This window comes from Peromyscus californicus, unplaced genomic scaffold, assembly GCF_007827085.1.
Source record: "Peromyscus californicus insignis strain IS unplaced genomic scaffold, ASM782708v3 Scaffold_10__1_contigs__length_136768540, whole genome shotgun sequence".
NCBI lineage: Eukaryota > Metazoa > Chordata > Mammalia > Rodentia > Cricetidae > Peromyscus > Peromyscus californicus.
This window is the reverse complement of record NW_026294391.1, coordinates 61,286,817-61,302,453: the sequence shown is the minus strand read 5'-3', so window position 1 is coordinate 61,302,453 and position 15,637 is coordinate 61,286,817. Positions and strand designations below refer to the sequence as shown.

General features: G+C 48.1%; 1 long non-coding RNA gene across 2 annotated transcripts in view; it reads left to right on the top strand.

Annotated features, from left to right (window-relative positions):
* LOC128108242 (uncharacterized) overlaps positions 1–15,637 on the top strand; it is a 71,346-nt gene that overhangs the window by 51,565 nt on the left and 4,144 nt on the right. For both annotated transcript variants that reach the window (XR_008217384.1, XR_008217387.1), the window contains exon 5: positions 1–15,637. This exon is cut by the window's left edge and continues 14,241 nt beyond it. This is a non-coding gene — a long non-coding RNA (uncharacterized LOC128108242).

Below are 15,637 nucleotides of genomic sequence, written 5' to 3'. Positions count from 1 at the left end.
TAGCTCTTTGGCTAGGGATGGAGGCTTGTGAAATTTCCCACATCCAGGTTGGCAGGACAGGGGGTATAGACATGATGGAGGTCTTGTGCAGACAAACATACTGTTTAGATTTCATGGGTATATTATCCCTGTCAGAAATAAAAGATATTATTTAGCAGCAGCATCCTTTAATACAGCTGAGGAGGTAAGGCACTCACAGGTCTCCGCTTGTATATCTGGTAGATGACCCCAGCTAGGCCTAACCTAAGAGCATAGGTCAATGAGGGAGGATAAAGATCCAGAACACTCAAAAGCTGAGCTGGTTTACAGTCTGCATGACCCGAGACTCTCTGGGAGTCCCAATAGAGTAGGGTGACTGTAACATGTTGGGCCTGCCCTGCATGGGCTGTTGCACAGGCATTGGACGCCACATAGACACAAAGTATGTATGGGCAGACTTGCAGATGGCAAGAGACCTGGGCAGAACCCACGAAGAGCTGGCATGCAGACTACGAGATTCCAGCAAGGCCTAGGAGTGTCATGAAATGGGTGGGTCCTGTGGTTATTGGCCCCTGTCAGGACTGTATTGGGGTGCAGACTACATCAACCAGGGTTCTGTGTCAAAGAGGACGAGAAATCACGGGATCTGGGACTCTCCCCTCACTGGATGCTGTGAAACCAACAGAGACCTTGTCTTATCACACTGGTTCTCATCCTGTGGATAGAGACCCACCAGGGACCCTCTGAATCACAGATCTTTCCCTGGCGATTCAGAAGAGTAACAAAATTACAGTTACAAGGTCCCAACAACAATAATTTCATGCTTGTTGGTCACCACGACAGGACCACCTGTCTTAAAGGGTCACAGTAGCAGGAAGGTTGATACCCAGTGACTTGTGGTTTCAAAGAAGGTGGCATAGAGTCTGGTCACTCTCCATGATTGGAATGGGTAAGGCGCTATGATCACAGCAGGGCTCTCTGTCCTGGGAGAGTGGGGACAAGGGTGGCGGTTGATATTCTTGTCACTCAGGAGGCTTTGGTGTTGCACAGACTACTGGACCCTCTACGGGTTTCCGTAGTGACATAGATGTCATGGGTGAATGGAAGGCTACAGGTCGGCCATCTCCCAGGATGGTCTGACTGTGAGCCATAGGATCCCAGCTGATTCTGAATGATGAAATGTTGGGGGAAATTGGGGACTAAGAGCCCCAGCTAATTGGTCAGGTTCACAAAACTGTGCAACACCAGCTGGGACAGTGAGTGGTGGACAGGGCCAAGGAGGGAGGATCTGGGTCTCACTCTATTCTGGATTGGGGAAATAGTTGTGGGGCCCAGCAGAGCCTGGGATGGGGAACTCTAGGAGCATGACAGAACCCAGGCCTCAAAGCTGACTGGCCCAATGAACACGGTGTGATGGCCAGCAAGGCCCTGCCTTGTGGTGGTGGCCTGCAAATGTGTGTCTTGGTCTCACCTGATTGGACTGGCACACAGAACCTGTGTCCTCAGCTAGGCTGAGCACTGTGTAGTTAGGCAAAGTCCTATGTAGGACTAGAGCCCAAACCTAGCTGGTCTAGTACACCACGTGTGCATACCCATCTAGACTTGAAGAATGAGAACATGGCCTGTGAAGGCAGGTCTGGGCTCCTCACTTTGCTGGAATGGATCACAGGCTATGGCAGATCAGTGAGGCCTGGGACTATGTGATTGCATGAGATTAAAGGAGCTGAGGCACTCACATGTCTCTGCTTGGCTACCTGGGGGGATGGCCCAGCTTGGCCTATGAGCATGCAGCAGTGTGAGAGGATAAAGTTCTAGAACACTCCATGGTTGGGCTGGTGAGCAGTCTGGATGAACCCAGCACTTTCTGAGGATCTGGATAGAGTAGTATGACTGCTTCATGTTAGTCAGTCACCAGGACAGGTTTTTTTTTTTTTTTTTACACGGGCATTTTGATGCCACATATGAAGTATGAGCAGAGTGTAAGTAGGGAAGGGACCGGACCAGAATCCATGAGGTTCTGGCATGCAGACCACAAGATGCCAGCTAGGCCTAGGAGTGTAGCAAAATTGGGGAATGGTGGAGTCACTGGTCCCTCTCTGGACTGTTCGGGAGTGTAGCCTACCTCAAGTAGGCCTCTGTTTCAAAGAGGCCAAGGACTGGGGGGATGGGGGACACTCACCAGGCTCAGTGCTGTGAAGTCCAACAGAGACCTTGTCTTATGGCAGCGGTCCTCAACCTGTGGGTAGCGACCCTAACAGAGACCATCTGAAACAAAGTTATTCGGGTGACGATTCATAACTGTAGCAAAATTACAGTAAGGACGTCCCAAGCAAGTTTATTTATGGTTGATGGTCAGCACAACCTGAGGAGCTGTATTAAAAGGTGGCAGCAAGAAGAGTGTGGAAACCCACTGCCTTATGGTATTAAGGAAGGTGGGTTAGAGTCTGGCCGGTCTCTGGGATTGAAAGGTGTAAGGCCATAAGCCCACGGCAAGGTCTCTGTCCTGGGTGAGTGGGGACAATGGTGGTGGGTGATTATCTGGGTCACTCAGTAGGCTTTGGTGTTGCACAGGCTGGTGTACTCTACAGAGGCATCCATAGAGGATGTGCATGACATGGGTGAGTGGAAAACTGCAGACCACCTCCCAGTATGGTCTGACTGTGAGCACTAGGATGCCAGCTGATTCTGAATGATCAAATTGGGGGAAATTGGAGACAGAGAGACCCAACTAACTAGTAGGTCCCCAGATCAGTGCAACACCAGCTGGGCCACAGAGTGACGGACAGGGCCACAGAAGGTGTATCTGGGTCCCCCTCTGTACTGAGCTGGGGAAATATATAATTGAGGGACCCAGCTAGGCCTGGGAAGGAGGGATCGCATGAACATGACGGGACCCGGGCCTCAAAGCTTGGTGGCCTGATGCACAAGTTGTGATAGCCAAGCAAGGCCCCGCAGGTTGGTGGTGGTGGCCTGCAGATGTGTGTCTTGCTCTCACCTGGATGGACTGGCACACAGAACCTGTGTCCCCAACTCTTCTATGCACTGTGCAGTAAGAGGCATGCATGTGTGGGACTAGAGCTCTCCCCTTGCTGGTCCAGAGCACGAAGTGTGCATATCCATCTAGACCTGGGAGAATGGGATCATGGCCTGTGAGGAGCTCTGGTTCCTCACTTTGCGAGAATGGGCCAAAGTGTATGGAGAAGTGGTGAGGCCTGGGATAATGGGATTGTATGAGGGGCTGAGAAACTGAGGCTCTCCCAGGTCTCGACTTGTTTACCTGGTGGATGAGCACAGCTAGGCCTAACCTAAGAACATGGGTCAATGAGGGAGGATAAAGATCCAGAACACTCAAAAGCTGAGCTGGTCTGCAGTCTGCATGACCCAAGATTCTCTGGGAGTCCAAATAGAGTAGGGTGACTCTGGCATGTTGGGCCTGCCCTGCATGGGCTGTTGCACAGGCATTGGACGCCACATACACTCAAAGTATGTATGGGCACACTTACAGAAGGCAAGAGACCTGGGCAGAACACACGAAGAGCTGGCATGCAGACTATGAGATTCCAGCAAGGCCTAGGAGTGTCATGAAATGGGTGGGTCCTGTGGTTATTGGCCCCTGTCAGGACTGTATTGGGGTGCAGACTACATCAACCAGGGTTCTGTGTCAAAGAGGACGAGAAATCACGGGATCTGGGACTCTCACCTCACTGGATGCTGTGAAACCAACAGAGACCTTGTCTTATCACACTGGTTCTCATCCTATGGATAGAGACCCACCAGGAACCCTCTGAATCACAGATCTTTCCCTGGCGATTCAGAAGAGTAGCAAAATTACAATTACGAGGTCCCAAAAACAATAATTTTATGCTTGTTGGTCACGACGACAGGACCACCTGTCTTAAAGGGTCACAGCATCAGGAAGGTTGATACCCAGTGACTTATGGTTTCAAAGAAGGTGGCATAGAGTCTGGTCACTCTCCATGACTGGAAACTGTAAGGGACTATGCCCACAGCAGGGCTCTCTGTCCTGGGAGAGTGGGGACAAGGGTGGCGGTTGATATTCTTGTCACTCAGGAGGCTTTGGTGTTGCACAGGCTAGTGGACCCTCTACGGGGTTCCGAAGTGACATGGATGTCATGGGAGAATGGAAGGCTACAGGTCGGCCATCTCCCAGGATGGTCTGACTGTGAGCAATAGGATCCCAGCTGATTCTGAATGATGAAATGTTGGGGGAAATTGGGGACTAAGAGCCCCAGCTAAATGGGCAGGATCACAAATCTGTGCAACACCAGCTGGGACAGTGAGTGGTGGACAGGGAAAGGAGGGAGGATCTGGTTCTCACTCTATTCTGGATTGGGGAAATAGTTGTGGGGCCCAGCAGAGCCTGGGATGGGGAACTCTAGGAGCATGACAAGACCCAGGCCTCAAAACTGACTGGCCCGATGAACATGGTGTGGTAGCCCTGCAAGGCCCTGCCTTGTGGTGGTGGCCTGCAAATGTGTGTCTTGGTCTCACCTGATTGGACTGGCACATGGAACCTGTGTCCTCAGCTAGGCTGAGCACTGTGTAGTTAGGCAAAGTCCTGTGTAGGACTAGAGCCCAAACCTTGCTGGTCTAGTACAGCACGTGTGCATACCCATCTAGACTTGAAGAATGAGAACATGGCCTGTGAAGGCAGGTCTGGGCTCCTCACTTTGCTGGAATGAATCACAGGCTATGGCAGATCAGTGAGGCCTGGGACTATGGGATTGCATGAGATCAAAGGAGCTTAGGCACTCACATGTCTCTGCTTGGCTACCTGGGAGGATGGCCCCAGCTTGGCCTTTGAGCGTGCACCAGTGTGAGGGGACAATGGTTGTGGGTGATTATCTGGGTCACTCAGGAGGCTTTGGTGTTGCACAGGCTGGTGGACCCTACACAGGTATCCATAGAGGATGTGCATGACATGGGTGAGTGGAAAGCTGCAGACCACCTCCCAGGATGGTCTCACTGTGAGCATTTGGATGCCAGCTGTTTCTGAATGATCAAACTGGGGGAAATTGAGGACAAAGAGACCCAACTAACTGATCAGGTCCCCAAAACAATGCAACACCAGCTGGGCCTCAGAGTGACAGACAGGGCCACGGAGAATGTATCTGGGTCCCCCTCTCTTCTGGGCTGGGGATATATATATTTGAGGGTCCCAGCTAGGCCTGGGAAGGAGGGATCACATGAGCATGACGGGACCTGGGCCTCAAAGTTTGGTGGCCTGATGCACAAGTTCTGATAGCCAAGCAAGGCCCCGCACTTTGGTGGTGGTGGCCTGCAGATGTGTGTCTTGCTCTCACCTGGATGGACTAGCACACAGAACCTGTGTCCCCAACTCTTCTATGCACTGTGCAGTAAGAGGCATGCATGTGTGGGACTAGAGCTCTCCCCTTGCTGGTCCAGAGCACGAGGTGTGCATATGCATCTAGACCTGGGAGAATGGGATCATGGCCTGTGAGGGAGCTCTGGTTATTCACTTTGCAAGAATGGGCCACAGTGTGTGAAGAACCGGTGAGACCTGGGATAATGGGATTGTATGAGGAGCTGAGGAGTTCACATGTCTCAGATTGTTTACCTGGTAGATGACCCCAGCTAGGCCTAACCTAAGACCATAGGTCAATGAGGGAGGATAAAGGTCCAGAACACTCAAAAGCTGAGCTGGTGTGCAGTCTGCATGACCCAAGACTCTCTGGGAGTCCCAATACAGTAGGGTGACTGTGGCATGTTGGGTTTGCCCTGCATGGGCTGTTGCACAGGCATTGGACGCCACATAGACACAAAGTATGTATGGGCACACTTGCAGAAGGCAAGAGACCTGGGCAGAACTCACAAAGAACTGGCATGCAGGGTACAAGACTCCAGCAAGGCCTAGGAGTGTCATGAAATGGGTGGGTCCTGTGGTTATTGGCCCCTGTCAGGACTGTATTGGGGTGCAGACTACATCAACCAGGGTCCTGTGTCAAAGAGCACGAGAAATCACGGGATCTGGGACTCTCGCCTTACTGGATGCTGTGAAACCAACAGAGACCTTGTCTTATCACACTGGTTCTCATCCTGTGGATAGAGACCAACCAAGGACCCTCTGAATCACAGATCTTTCCCTGGCGATTCAGAAGAGTAGCAAAATTACAGTTACGAGGTCCAAACAACAATCATTTTATGCTTGTTGGTCACCATGACATGACCACCTGTCTTAAAGGGTCAGAGCATCAGGAAGGTTGGATACCCAGTGACTTGTGGTTTCAAAGAAGGTGGAATAGAGTCTGGTCACTCTCAATGATTGGATGGTGTAAGGGACTATGCCCACAGCAGGGGGCTCTGTACTGGTAGAATTGGGACAAGTGTGGCAGTTGATATTCTTGTCACTCATGAGGCTTTGGTGTTGCACAGGCTAGTGGACCCTCTACGGGGTTCCGTAGTGACATGGATGTCATGGGTGAGGGGAAGGCTATAGGTAAGCCATCTCCCAGGATGGTCTGACTGTGAGCAATAGGATCCCAGCTGAATCTGAATGATGAAATGTTGGGGGAAATTGGGGACTAAGAGCCCCAGCTAAATGGTCAGGATCACAAAACTGTGCAACACCAGCTGGGGCAGTGAGTGGTGGACAGGGCCAAGGAGGGAGGATCTGGGTCTCACTCTATTCTGGATTGGGGAAATAGTTGTGGGGCCCAGCAGAGCCTGGGATGGGGAACTCTAGGAGCATGACAGGACCCAGGCCTCAAAGCTGACTGGCCCGATGAACACGGTGTAATGGCCAGCAAGGCGCTGCCTTGTGGTGGTGGCCTGCAAATGTGTGTCTTGGTCTCACCTGATTAGACTGGCACACAGAACCTGTGTCCTCAGCTAGGCTGAGCACTGTGTAGTTAGGCAAAGTCCTGTGTAGGACTAGAGCCCAAACCTTGCTGGTCTAGTACACCACGTGTGCATACCCATCTAGACTTGAAGAATGAGAACATGGCCTGTGAAGGCAGGTCTGGGCTCCTCACTTTGCTGGAATGGATCACAGGCTATGGCAGATCAGTGAGGCCTGGGACTATGGGATTGCATGAGATCAAAGGACCTGAGGCACTCACATGTCTCTGCTTGGCTACCTGGGGGGATGGCCCAGCTTGGCCTATGAGCATGCAGCAGTGTGAGAGGATAAAGTTCTAGAACACTCCATGGTTGGGCTGGTGAGCAGTCTGGATGAACCCAGCACTTTCTGAGGATCTGGATAGAGTAGTATGACTGCTTCATGTTAGCCAGTCACCAGGACAGGTTTTTTTTTTTTTACACGGGCATTTTGATGCCACATATGAAGTATGAGCAGAGTGTAAGTAGGGAAGGGACCGGACCAGAATCCATGAGGTTCTGGCATGCAGACCACAAGATGCCATTAGGCCTAGGAGTGTAGCAAAATTGGGGAATGGTGGAGTCACTGGTCCCTCTCTGGACTGTTCGGGAGTGTAGCCTACCTCAAGTAGGCCTCTGTTTCAAAGAGGCCAAGGACTGGGGGGATGGGGGACACTCACCAGGCTCAGTGCTGTGAAGTCCAACAGAGACCTTGTCTTATGGCAGCGGTCCTCAACCTGTGGGTAGCGACCCTAACAGAGACCATCTGAAACAAAGTTATTCGGGTGACGATTCATAACTGTAGCAAAATTACAGTTAGGACATCCCAAGCAAGTTTATTTATGGTTGGTGGTCAGCACAACCTGAGGAGCTGTATTAAAAGGTGGCAGCAAGAAGAGTGTGGAAACCCACTGCCTTATGGTATTAAGGAAGGTGGGTTAGAGTCTGGCCGGTCTCTGGGATTGAAAGGTGTAAGGCCATAAGCCCACAGCAAGGTCTCTGTCCTGGGTGAGTGGGGACAATGGTGGTGGGTGATTATCTGGGTCACTCAGTAGGCTTTGGTGTTGCACAGGCTGGTGGACCCTACAGAGCCATCAATAGAAGATGTGCATGACATGGGTGAGTGGAAAACTGCAGACCACCTCCCAGGATGGTCTGACTGTGAGCACTAGGATGCCAGCTGATTCTGAATGATCAAATTGGGGGAAATTGGGGACAGAGAGACCCAACTAACTAGTAGGTCCCCAAATCAGTGCAACACCAGCTGGGCCACGGAGTGACAGACAAGGCCACAGAAGGTGTATCTGGGTCCCCCTCTGTACTGAGCTGGGGAAATATATAATTGAGGGACCCAGCTAGGCCTGGGAAGGAGGGATTGCATGAACATGACGGGACCCGGGCCTCAAAGCTTGGTGGCCTGATGCACAAGTTGTGATAGCTAAGCAAGGCCCCGCAGGTTGGTGGTGGTGGCCTGCAGATGTGTGTCTTGCTCTCACCTGGATGGACTGGCACACAGAGCCTGTGTCCCCAACTCTTCTATGCACTGTGCAGTAAGAGGCATGCATGTGTGGGACTAGAGCTCTCCCCTTGCTGGTCCAGAGCACAAGGTGTGCATATCCATCTAGACCTAGGAGAATGGGATCATGGCCTGTGAGGAGCTCTGGTTCCTCACTTTGCGAGAATGTGCCAAAGTGTGTGGAGAACCGGTGAGGCCTGGGATAATGGGATTGTATGAGGGGCTGAGAAACTGAGGCTCTCACAGGTCTTGTCTTGTGGATGAGCACAGCTAGGCCTAACCTAAGAACATGGGTCAATGAGGGAGGATAAAGATCCAGAACACTCAAAAGCTGAGCTGGTGTGTAGTCTGCATGACCCGAGACTCTCTGGGAGTCTTTCTGCCCTGCATGGGCTGTTGCACAGTCATTGGACGCCACATACACTCAAAGTATGTATGGGCACACTTGCAGAAGGCAAGAGACCTGGGCAGAACCCACGAAGAGCTGGCATGCAGACTATGGGATTCCAGCAAGGCCTAGGAGTGTCATGAACTATGTGGGTCCTGTGGTTATTGGCCCCTGTCTGGACTGTATTGGGGTGCAGACTACATCAACCAGGGTTCTGTGTCAAAGACCACGAGAAATCACGGGAACTGGGACTCTCACCTCACTGGGTGCTGTGAAACCAACAGAGACCTTGTCTTATCACACTGGTTCTCATCCTGTGGATAGAGACCCACCAGGGACCCTCTGAATCACAGATCTTTCCCTGGCGATTCAGAAGAGTAGCAAAATTACAATTACAAGATCCCCAAAACAATAATTTTATGCTTGTTGGTCACCATGACAGGACCACCTGTCTTAAAGGGTCACAGCATCAGGAAGGTTGATACCCAGTGACCTATGGTTTCAAAGAAGGTGGCATAGAGTCTGGTCACTCTCCATGATTGGAATGGGTAAGGCGCTATGATCACAGCAGAGCTCTCTGTCCCGGGAGAATGGGGACAAGGGTGGCGGTTGATATTCTGGTCACTCATGAGGCTTTGGTGTTGCACACGCTACCGGACCCTCTACGGGGTTCCGTAGTGGACATGGATGTCATGGGTGAGTGGAAGGCTACAGGTCGGCCATCTCCCAGGATGGTCTGACTGTGAGCCATAGGATCCCAGCTGATTCTGAATGATGAAATGTTGGGGGAAATTGGAGACTAAGAGCCCCAGCTAATTGGTGAGGTTCACAAAACTGTGCACCAGCTGGGACAGTGAGTGGTGGACAGGGCCAAGGAGGGAGGATCTGGGTCTCACTCTATTCTGGATTGGGGAAATAGTTGTGGGGCCCAGCAGAGACTGGGATGGGGAACTCTAGGAGCATGACAGGACCCAGGCCTCAAAGCTGACTGGCTCAATGATCATGGTGTGGTGGCCCAGCAAGGCCCTGCCTTGTGATGGTGGCCTGCAAATGTGTGTCTTGGTCTCACCTGATTGGACTGGCACACAGAACCTGTGTCCTCAGCTAGGCTGAGCACTGTGTAGTTAGGCAAAGTCCTGTGTAGGACTAAAGCCCAAACCTTGCTGTGTGCATACCCATCTAGACTTGAAGAATGGGAACATGGCCTGTGAAGGCAGGTCTGGGCTCCTCACTTTGCTGGAATGGATCACAGGCTATGGAAGATCAGCGAGGCCTGGGACTATGGAATTGTATGGGAGCGGACGAGCTGAGGCACTCACATGTCTCTTCTTGGCTACCTGGGAGGATGGCCCCAGCTTGGCCTATGAGCGTGCACCAGTGTGAGGGGACAATGGTTGTGGGTGATTATCTGGGTCACTCAGGAGGCTTTGGTGTTGCACAGGCTGGTGGACCCTACACAGGTATCCATAGAGGATGTGAATGACATGGGTGAGTGGAAAGCTGCAGACCACCTCCCAGGATGGTCTGACTGTGAGCACTTGGATGCCATCTGATTCTGAATGATCAATTTGGGGGAAATTGGGAACAAAGAGACCCAAGTAACTGGTCAGGTCCCCAAAACAATGCAACACCAGCTGGGCCACAGAGTGACGGACAGGGCCACGGAGAGTGTATCTGGGTCCCCCTCTGTTCTGGGCTGGGGATATATATACTTGAGGGTCCCAGCTAGGCCTGGGAAGGAGGGATCACATGAGCATGATGTGACCCAGGCCTCAAAGTTTGGTGGCCTGATGCACAAGTTGTGATAGCCAAGCAAGACCCCGCACGTTGGTGGTGGTGGCCTGCAGATGTGTGTCTTGCTCTCACCTGGATGGACTGGCACACAGAACCTGTGTCTTCAACTCTTCTATGCACTGTGCAGTAAGAGGCATTCATGTGTGGCACTAGAGCTCCCCGCTTGCTGGTCCAGAGCACAAGGTGTGCATATCCTTCTAGACCTGGGAGAATGGGATCATGGCCTATGAGGGAGCTTTGGTTCCTCACTTTGCGAAAATGGGCCACAGTCTTTCAAAATCCACTGAGGCCTGGCAATGTGTAATTGTAGTAGGAGCTGAGGAATGAGGCACTCACAGGTCTCTGCTTGTAAACCTGGAGAATGGCTCCTACTATGCGCTTTGAGCATGTGTTATTTTGTGAATATATGTTTCTAGAACACTCCATGTCTACCTGGTGTACAGTCTGGATGACTTCAGAAGTTTAGTATTATTCAGGCATTTATAGATGACCTGGTCTGATTGTGAGCTCTGGTGTTTCTAGCTGATTCTGACAGATCAAATATGGGGATTCATGAGACATAAGATCACCAACTCTCTGGCCAGGTCTGAAATCTCTGCAAGTCCAGCTCATCCAGTTAGTGATGGGCAAGTCCAAAGATGTTGTCACTCTCTCTTCTTGTTTGGGGAATTTTTGTGGATCCTATCATAGCCTATGTAGGGGTGACTTCATGAGTATGAAGGGAACTCATGCTCATGAAGGGAACCAAGCTTCTATGTTGGTTTGTTTGATGCCCATTTTGTGGCACCTCTCAATTCCTGAACTGTAGTAATTGCCTCCATATATCTTTCTTGTTCTCCATGTTTGACTGGCACACATGTATGTCCTCTGTAAGGTGCTCCCTTTTGAAGTTAGGCAGACATCTGTGGGACTAGAGATCTCCCCTTGTTGGTCTAGTTCACAAGGTGTGCATATCCATAGACCTGGGAGAATGGGAACTTGGCCTATGATGACAGCTCCAGATTCTTCCCTTTGCTGGAATGGAGCACAGGATGTAGGTACCCAAGTAGGCTGTGAGTGTGGGTTTGCATGAGGAGTTGAGTATCTGTTCCACTGACCTCTCTGGGCTGGTATACCTCAAGCATGACCTGAGCTAGTCCTCATAATATGAGAAAATGCCCTCTGAGGTTATGTCTTCATTACTCTGTGCTGTGTTGATCTGAATCTGTGGGACCTCAGCTAGTGTTGTGATTGTAGGATTTCATGAGAATTTGGTATCTGGGGAACTCAGCATGTTGGGCTGTTGCATATGCATCATGTTGTTAGCTGTGCCTAAGAATGTGGAGATACTTAGTTTTGATGCAGTCATGAGACACTCAATAAAGGTGGGCTGGTTTGTGGCTGCATGATCCCAACCTTTTCTGCAAACTTGTAGAAAGCCAAGTTGTGGTGGTTTTTAGTTAGTTACCAGGATGTGATGTTGCACAGGTGTGGAGACCCAGACAAGGAGTATGACCATCTTGTTGGAAAGCATGATACTAGATCAGTCTCATTGATTTGTCTAGTGTGCAGAGTGCAAGATACCAGTTAATAATAGGTGTGTAAGGACTGGGAAGTTTTGCACAAGTCTGTTTCTCAGTCTGCTGTGGTAGCATGCTGATTGCTACGTTATCTTTTCCTGGGAATATGAAGTGCAGTGGGCATACTGGCTTCAGGAGTACTTACCTGGCTCATCTGGTTGGCAGGCTGTGAGAACCAGAGTAGGCCTGGGATTTTTAGGCCAAACAGGTAGGTGAACGTCTGGGTCACTCTTCAGGCTAGGCAGGTGTTAGGTAGTGTGTGGCCCATACTGAGACTTGGTATATGTGGCCAGTTGTGGTAGCTGGTTATTTGGGGTCCATCACTAGGTCTTTTTTGTTGGTTAGCATTTGCTTGGTTTCTATGAAGTTATTTTTCAAGTATCTGCCAGGTAGTTTCTAGGCTTTTCCCCGTGATATTCCTGTGTAGGAGTAGAATTTTTCTAGTTGTTCCAGCTTTGTGTTTTTTCAACTATAAATTCTTGACCAATGGATATCTTTAATGTCCATGTTCTTCCCTGCATTGTCTGGTCTAACAATGAAAGACATATTTCAGCTGTGTGTCTTTGCTATCACAAAGTTTCCTTAGACACAATGATTACCTGTTTGGTGTTTAATGGTTCCTATGCCATTTCTTTCATAGACATTGATGTTCTGATCTCCATGACCTTTTCATCACTTTTTTACTCTATTTTTGAAGAAAGAGCTTTCCATGTAATGTTTTCCACATTAGGAGCTGTATTAATCTGCATTTTACTATTCCAGCTCTTTCTGCTTTGACCATTAAAAAGTGTTCCATATCCAGTTTCTATCTAGTTGCCTATGTTCTGGCCAGGAAGTAAATCTTTAAACTCAACTACTTCCAAAGAGGTCACATCATGTAGGTTTCAAAGGAAGTTTATCATTTCTGTAACTTCACCATTATTATTTATTCTAATCTGGAAGGAATGTTGTATTTATATGTCTTTCATAGCTGGATTTGTTTTAGCCATGCAGCGGTCTTCAATATCTATGTCTTCTCAAGTTATAGCTGCCTTCAAGTCATAATATCTACTCTATATTCTTGTCTTTCCCAGATATACTTCTTTGATAGCTACCGAAATCCTCAATTTCCACATCTTTCAAAGCCATAATTTTTTACTGTTTGGTGATGAAAAATGGCTAGCATTTTCCTATCTGTGTCATGAAATATATTCTGCATGTTACATTTTCTACCATAGACAATATTATTAGGAAATAAGCCTTCTATCACATGTCTTTACTAACCACAGATACTTGGTGCATTGAAGAAGTTTTTCATATCAGTTACTCAAAATGAGTACCCATAAAGAGATAGAATTCAGTTCTCAGTCTTGCATAATCATTAAAGCTTTTGGTTGCAAAGAGAACATCTAGTATGACTTATTTTCTCATAAGCGTTTTTAAAATCATGTTATAATTTCCCATGCCTATATGTTTCTAGCTCACAAATACTCTGGCAATAGAGTTCTCTGCAGTCACATCCTCCCCGTTGCTGCTTTAGTACTGGAACAAGTCATCTATCACTATGTCTTTCCCTAGATATAGATGCTGTTGACAAAAAAGTGATGCTCAACTTCTATGTCATCTCATTCAGTGCAGGGTTGTAGCTGTGAAATGCCTTCCAAATCCACTTCATCATGAGCTAAAGTTGCCCAGTAATGCAAGAAGTTTTCTATTACCATATCTTCCCAATCCACATCTACCCTGCTTAAAGAAATTTTCCTGCTTCTCCTCTTCCATAGACTCAACAAAGTTGGTCAGAAAAAAAAGTTTCATCTCTGGCCAAGAAATAAGTCCTTCACCTTCATGCTTTTCCCAGGTGCATCTACTTTGATCATGGAAGAAGCCATTCCTTGCTCATGCCTTTCAAAGTCTCTCTGCTCTGGTTATGAGCTTGACCTTTAAATGATATATGTCAGAGCTTCTTCCATAAAAAAAAAAATACCTTCTTGTTTCCCCCAAACTATAGTTGTCTTTGTTACAGAATTATTTTTTCTGCTATCATGGCTTCTCAAGTCATGGCAGCTTTGATCATGAAAGCAGACTTTCCACAGAACATTCCTTGCTAACCCCATTCCTGTCAAGATATATCTGTTTTTGTCACATTCTAGTTTGGGTTTCCTCAATTTCTGCATCCATAACTACTTTGTCAAGTAAACAATGTGGCTAAAGCTAGGATTTCTCCTTCTACATTTGCTGTTAATGTGAATGAAATCTGTCTTGGTGACCACAGGAAGTTTCCTCTGTGTCCATTTCTGCTCTGACCACTGAAGTCTTTCTGCTTGTGTATGGCCATAGCAACTCTTGTGTGTTTGTACTGAGATATTATCTCATCAGTCAGGATGATCTTGAACTCACTATTTTCCTACAGTGCTAGCTATCAACTCTTTGATATGTGTATCTGAGCTTTACAACATCCACATAGTAAACACATCTCTACAGCAAGATGAATTAATAGGTGTATTATCTTATATACCTGCTTTTTCTGACAAAAGCAGCTAAAATCCACTTATTTAATAAAAACCCCAAATACAATATGGTCTTATTAACTATAGTACTCATGCTGCCATACATTAAGTCTTTATATTTGCTTCTCCTACACATCTGCTACTTCAGGATTCCTTTAGAACAGTTGTCTCCACTTCAGCACAGTGAAGGTTCCCTTGCAGAGCAAGTGCAAGTCCATCCTGCTACCTCCTACATTACTAGTTTCACTCAAGTCTTGACAGTATATAGAGAAACATATAAAGAATATGCTAATTGGTACAAAGTTCCAGGCAAGGACAGCCAAGTAGATGAGCCCAGTTTGTTCTCTTCTGTACAGTTTTGCATTCCTATCTATGCCTATTTCTATGGATGTATTCCATTTTCATGCTGTATGTTTGAGGTTTTTACTCTGTATCCTGTATCTGTATCCAACTTGAGAAAGAGACTGCAAGTGTAGCATGGAGAACACACTGTACTTATGGTAAGACAATGGACAATTCAGGAACTATTCTCTCAAAGGTGAAGAGATCTCAGAAGCAATCATCTAAACCATCAGGAATTCATTAGAGTACAGTGAGGCTTTCTATGGGCAAATCCAATGCCTACCTAGGAGAGAGGATCTGGGGATGTCTGACTGTCTCAACTCGGCCCTTTCATCAGACCAAACATACCAAGAAAACTTAGCTTTGTAACTTGTAAAAAGTCACCTATGGGTGAAATACTCTTTTCATATGAATACTCTGAGTACTGGGCTTGGTAGTATACTCATGTAATCCTAGCATTAAAAAGACCAAAGCAATAGGATTACAGCTCAGTCTGGGTTGTATAAGAACCTGTCTAAAAATGGCTAATGCATATTACTTTTACTCATACTCGCTCTTCTTTCTTTGGAATATCCCTGGGTCTCTGAACTCCATTTGGCTCAACATCCTGTCTTCTTATACTCAACTGAGGAACACCTTTGGACATTTGTATCTGGATTTCCTTCAGGCTTGGTGTTTGGTATTTCTTATGTAGACCTCCACACCATAATTACAG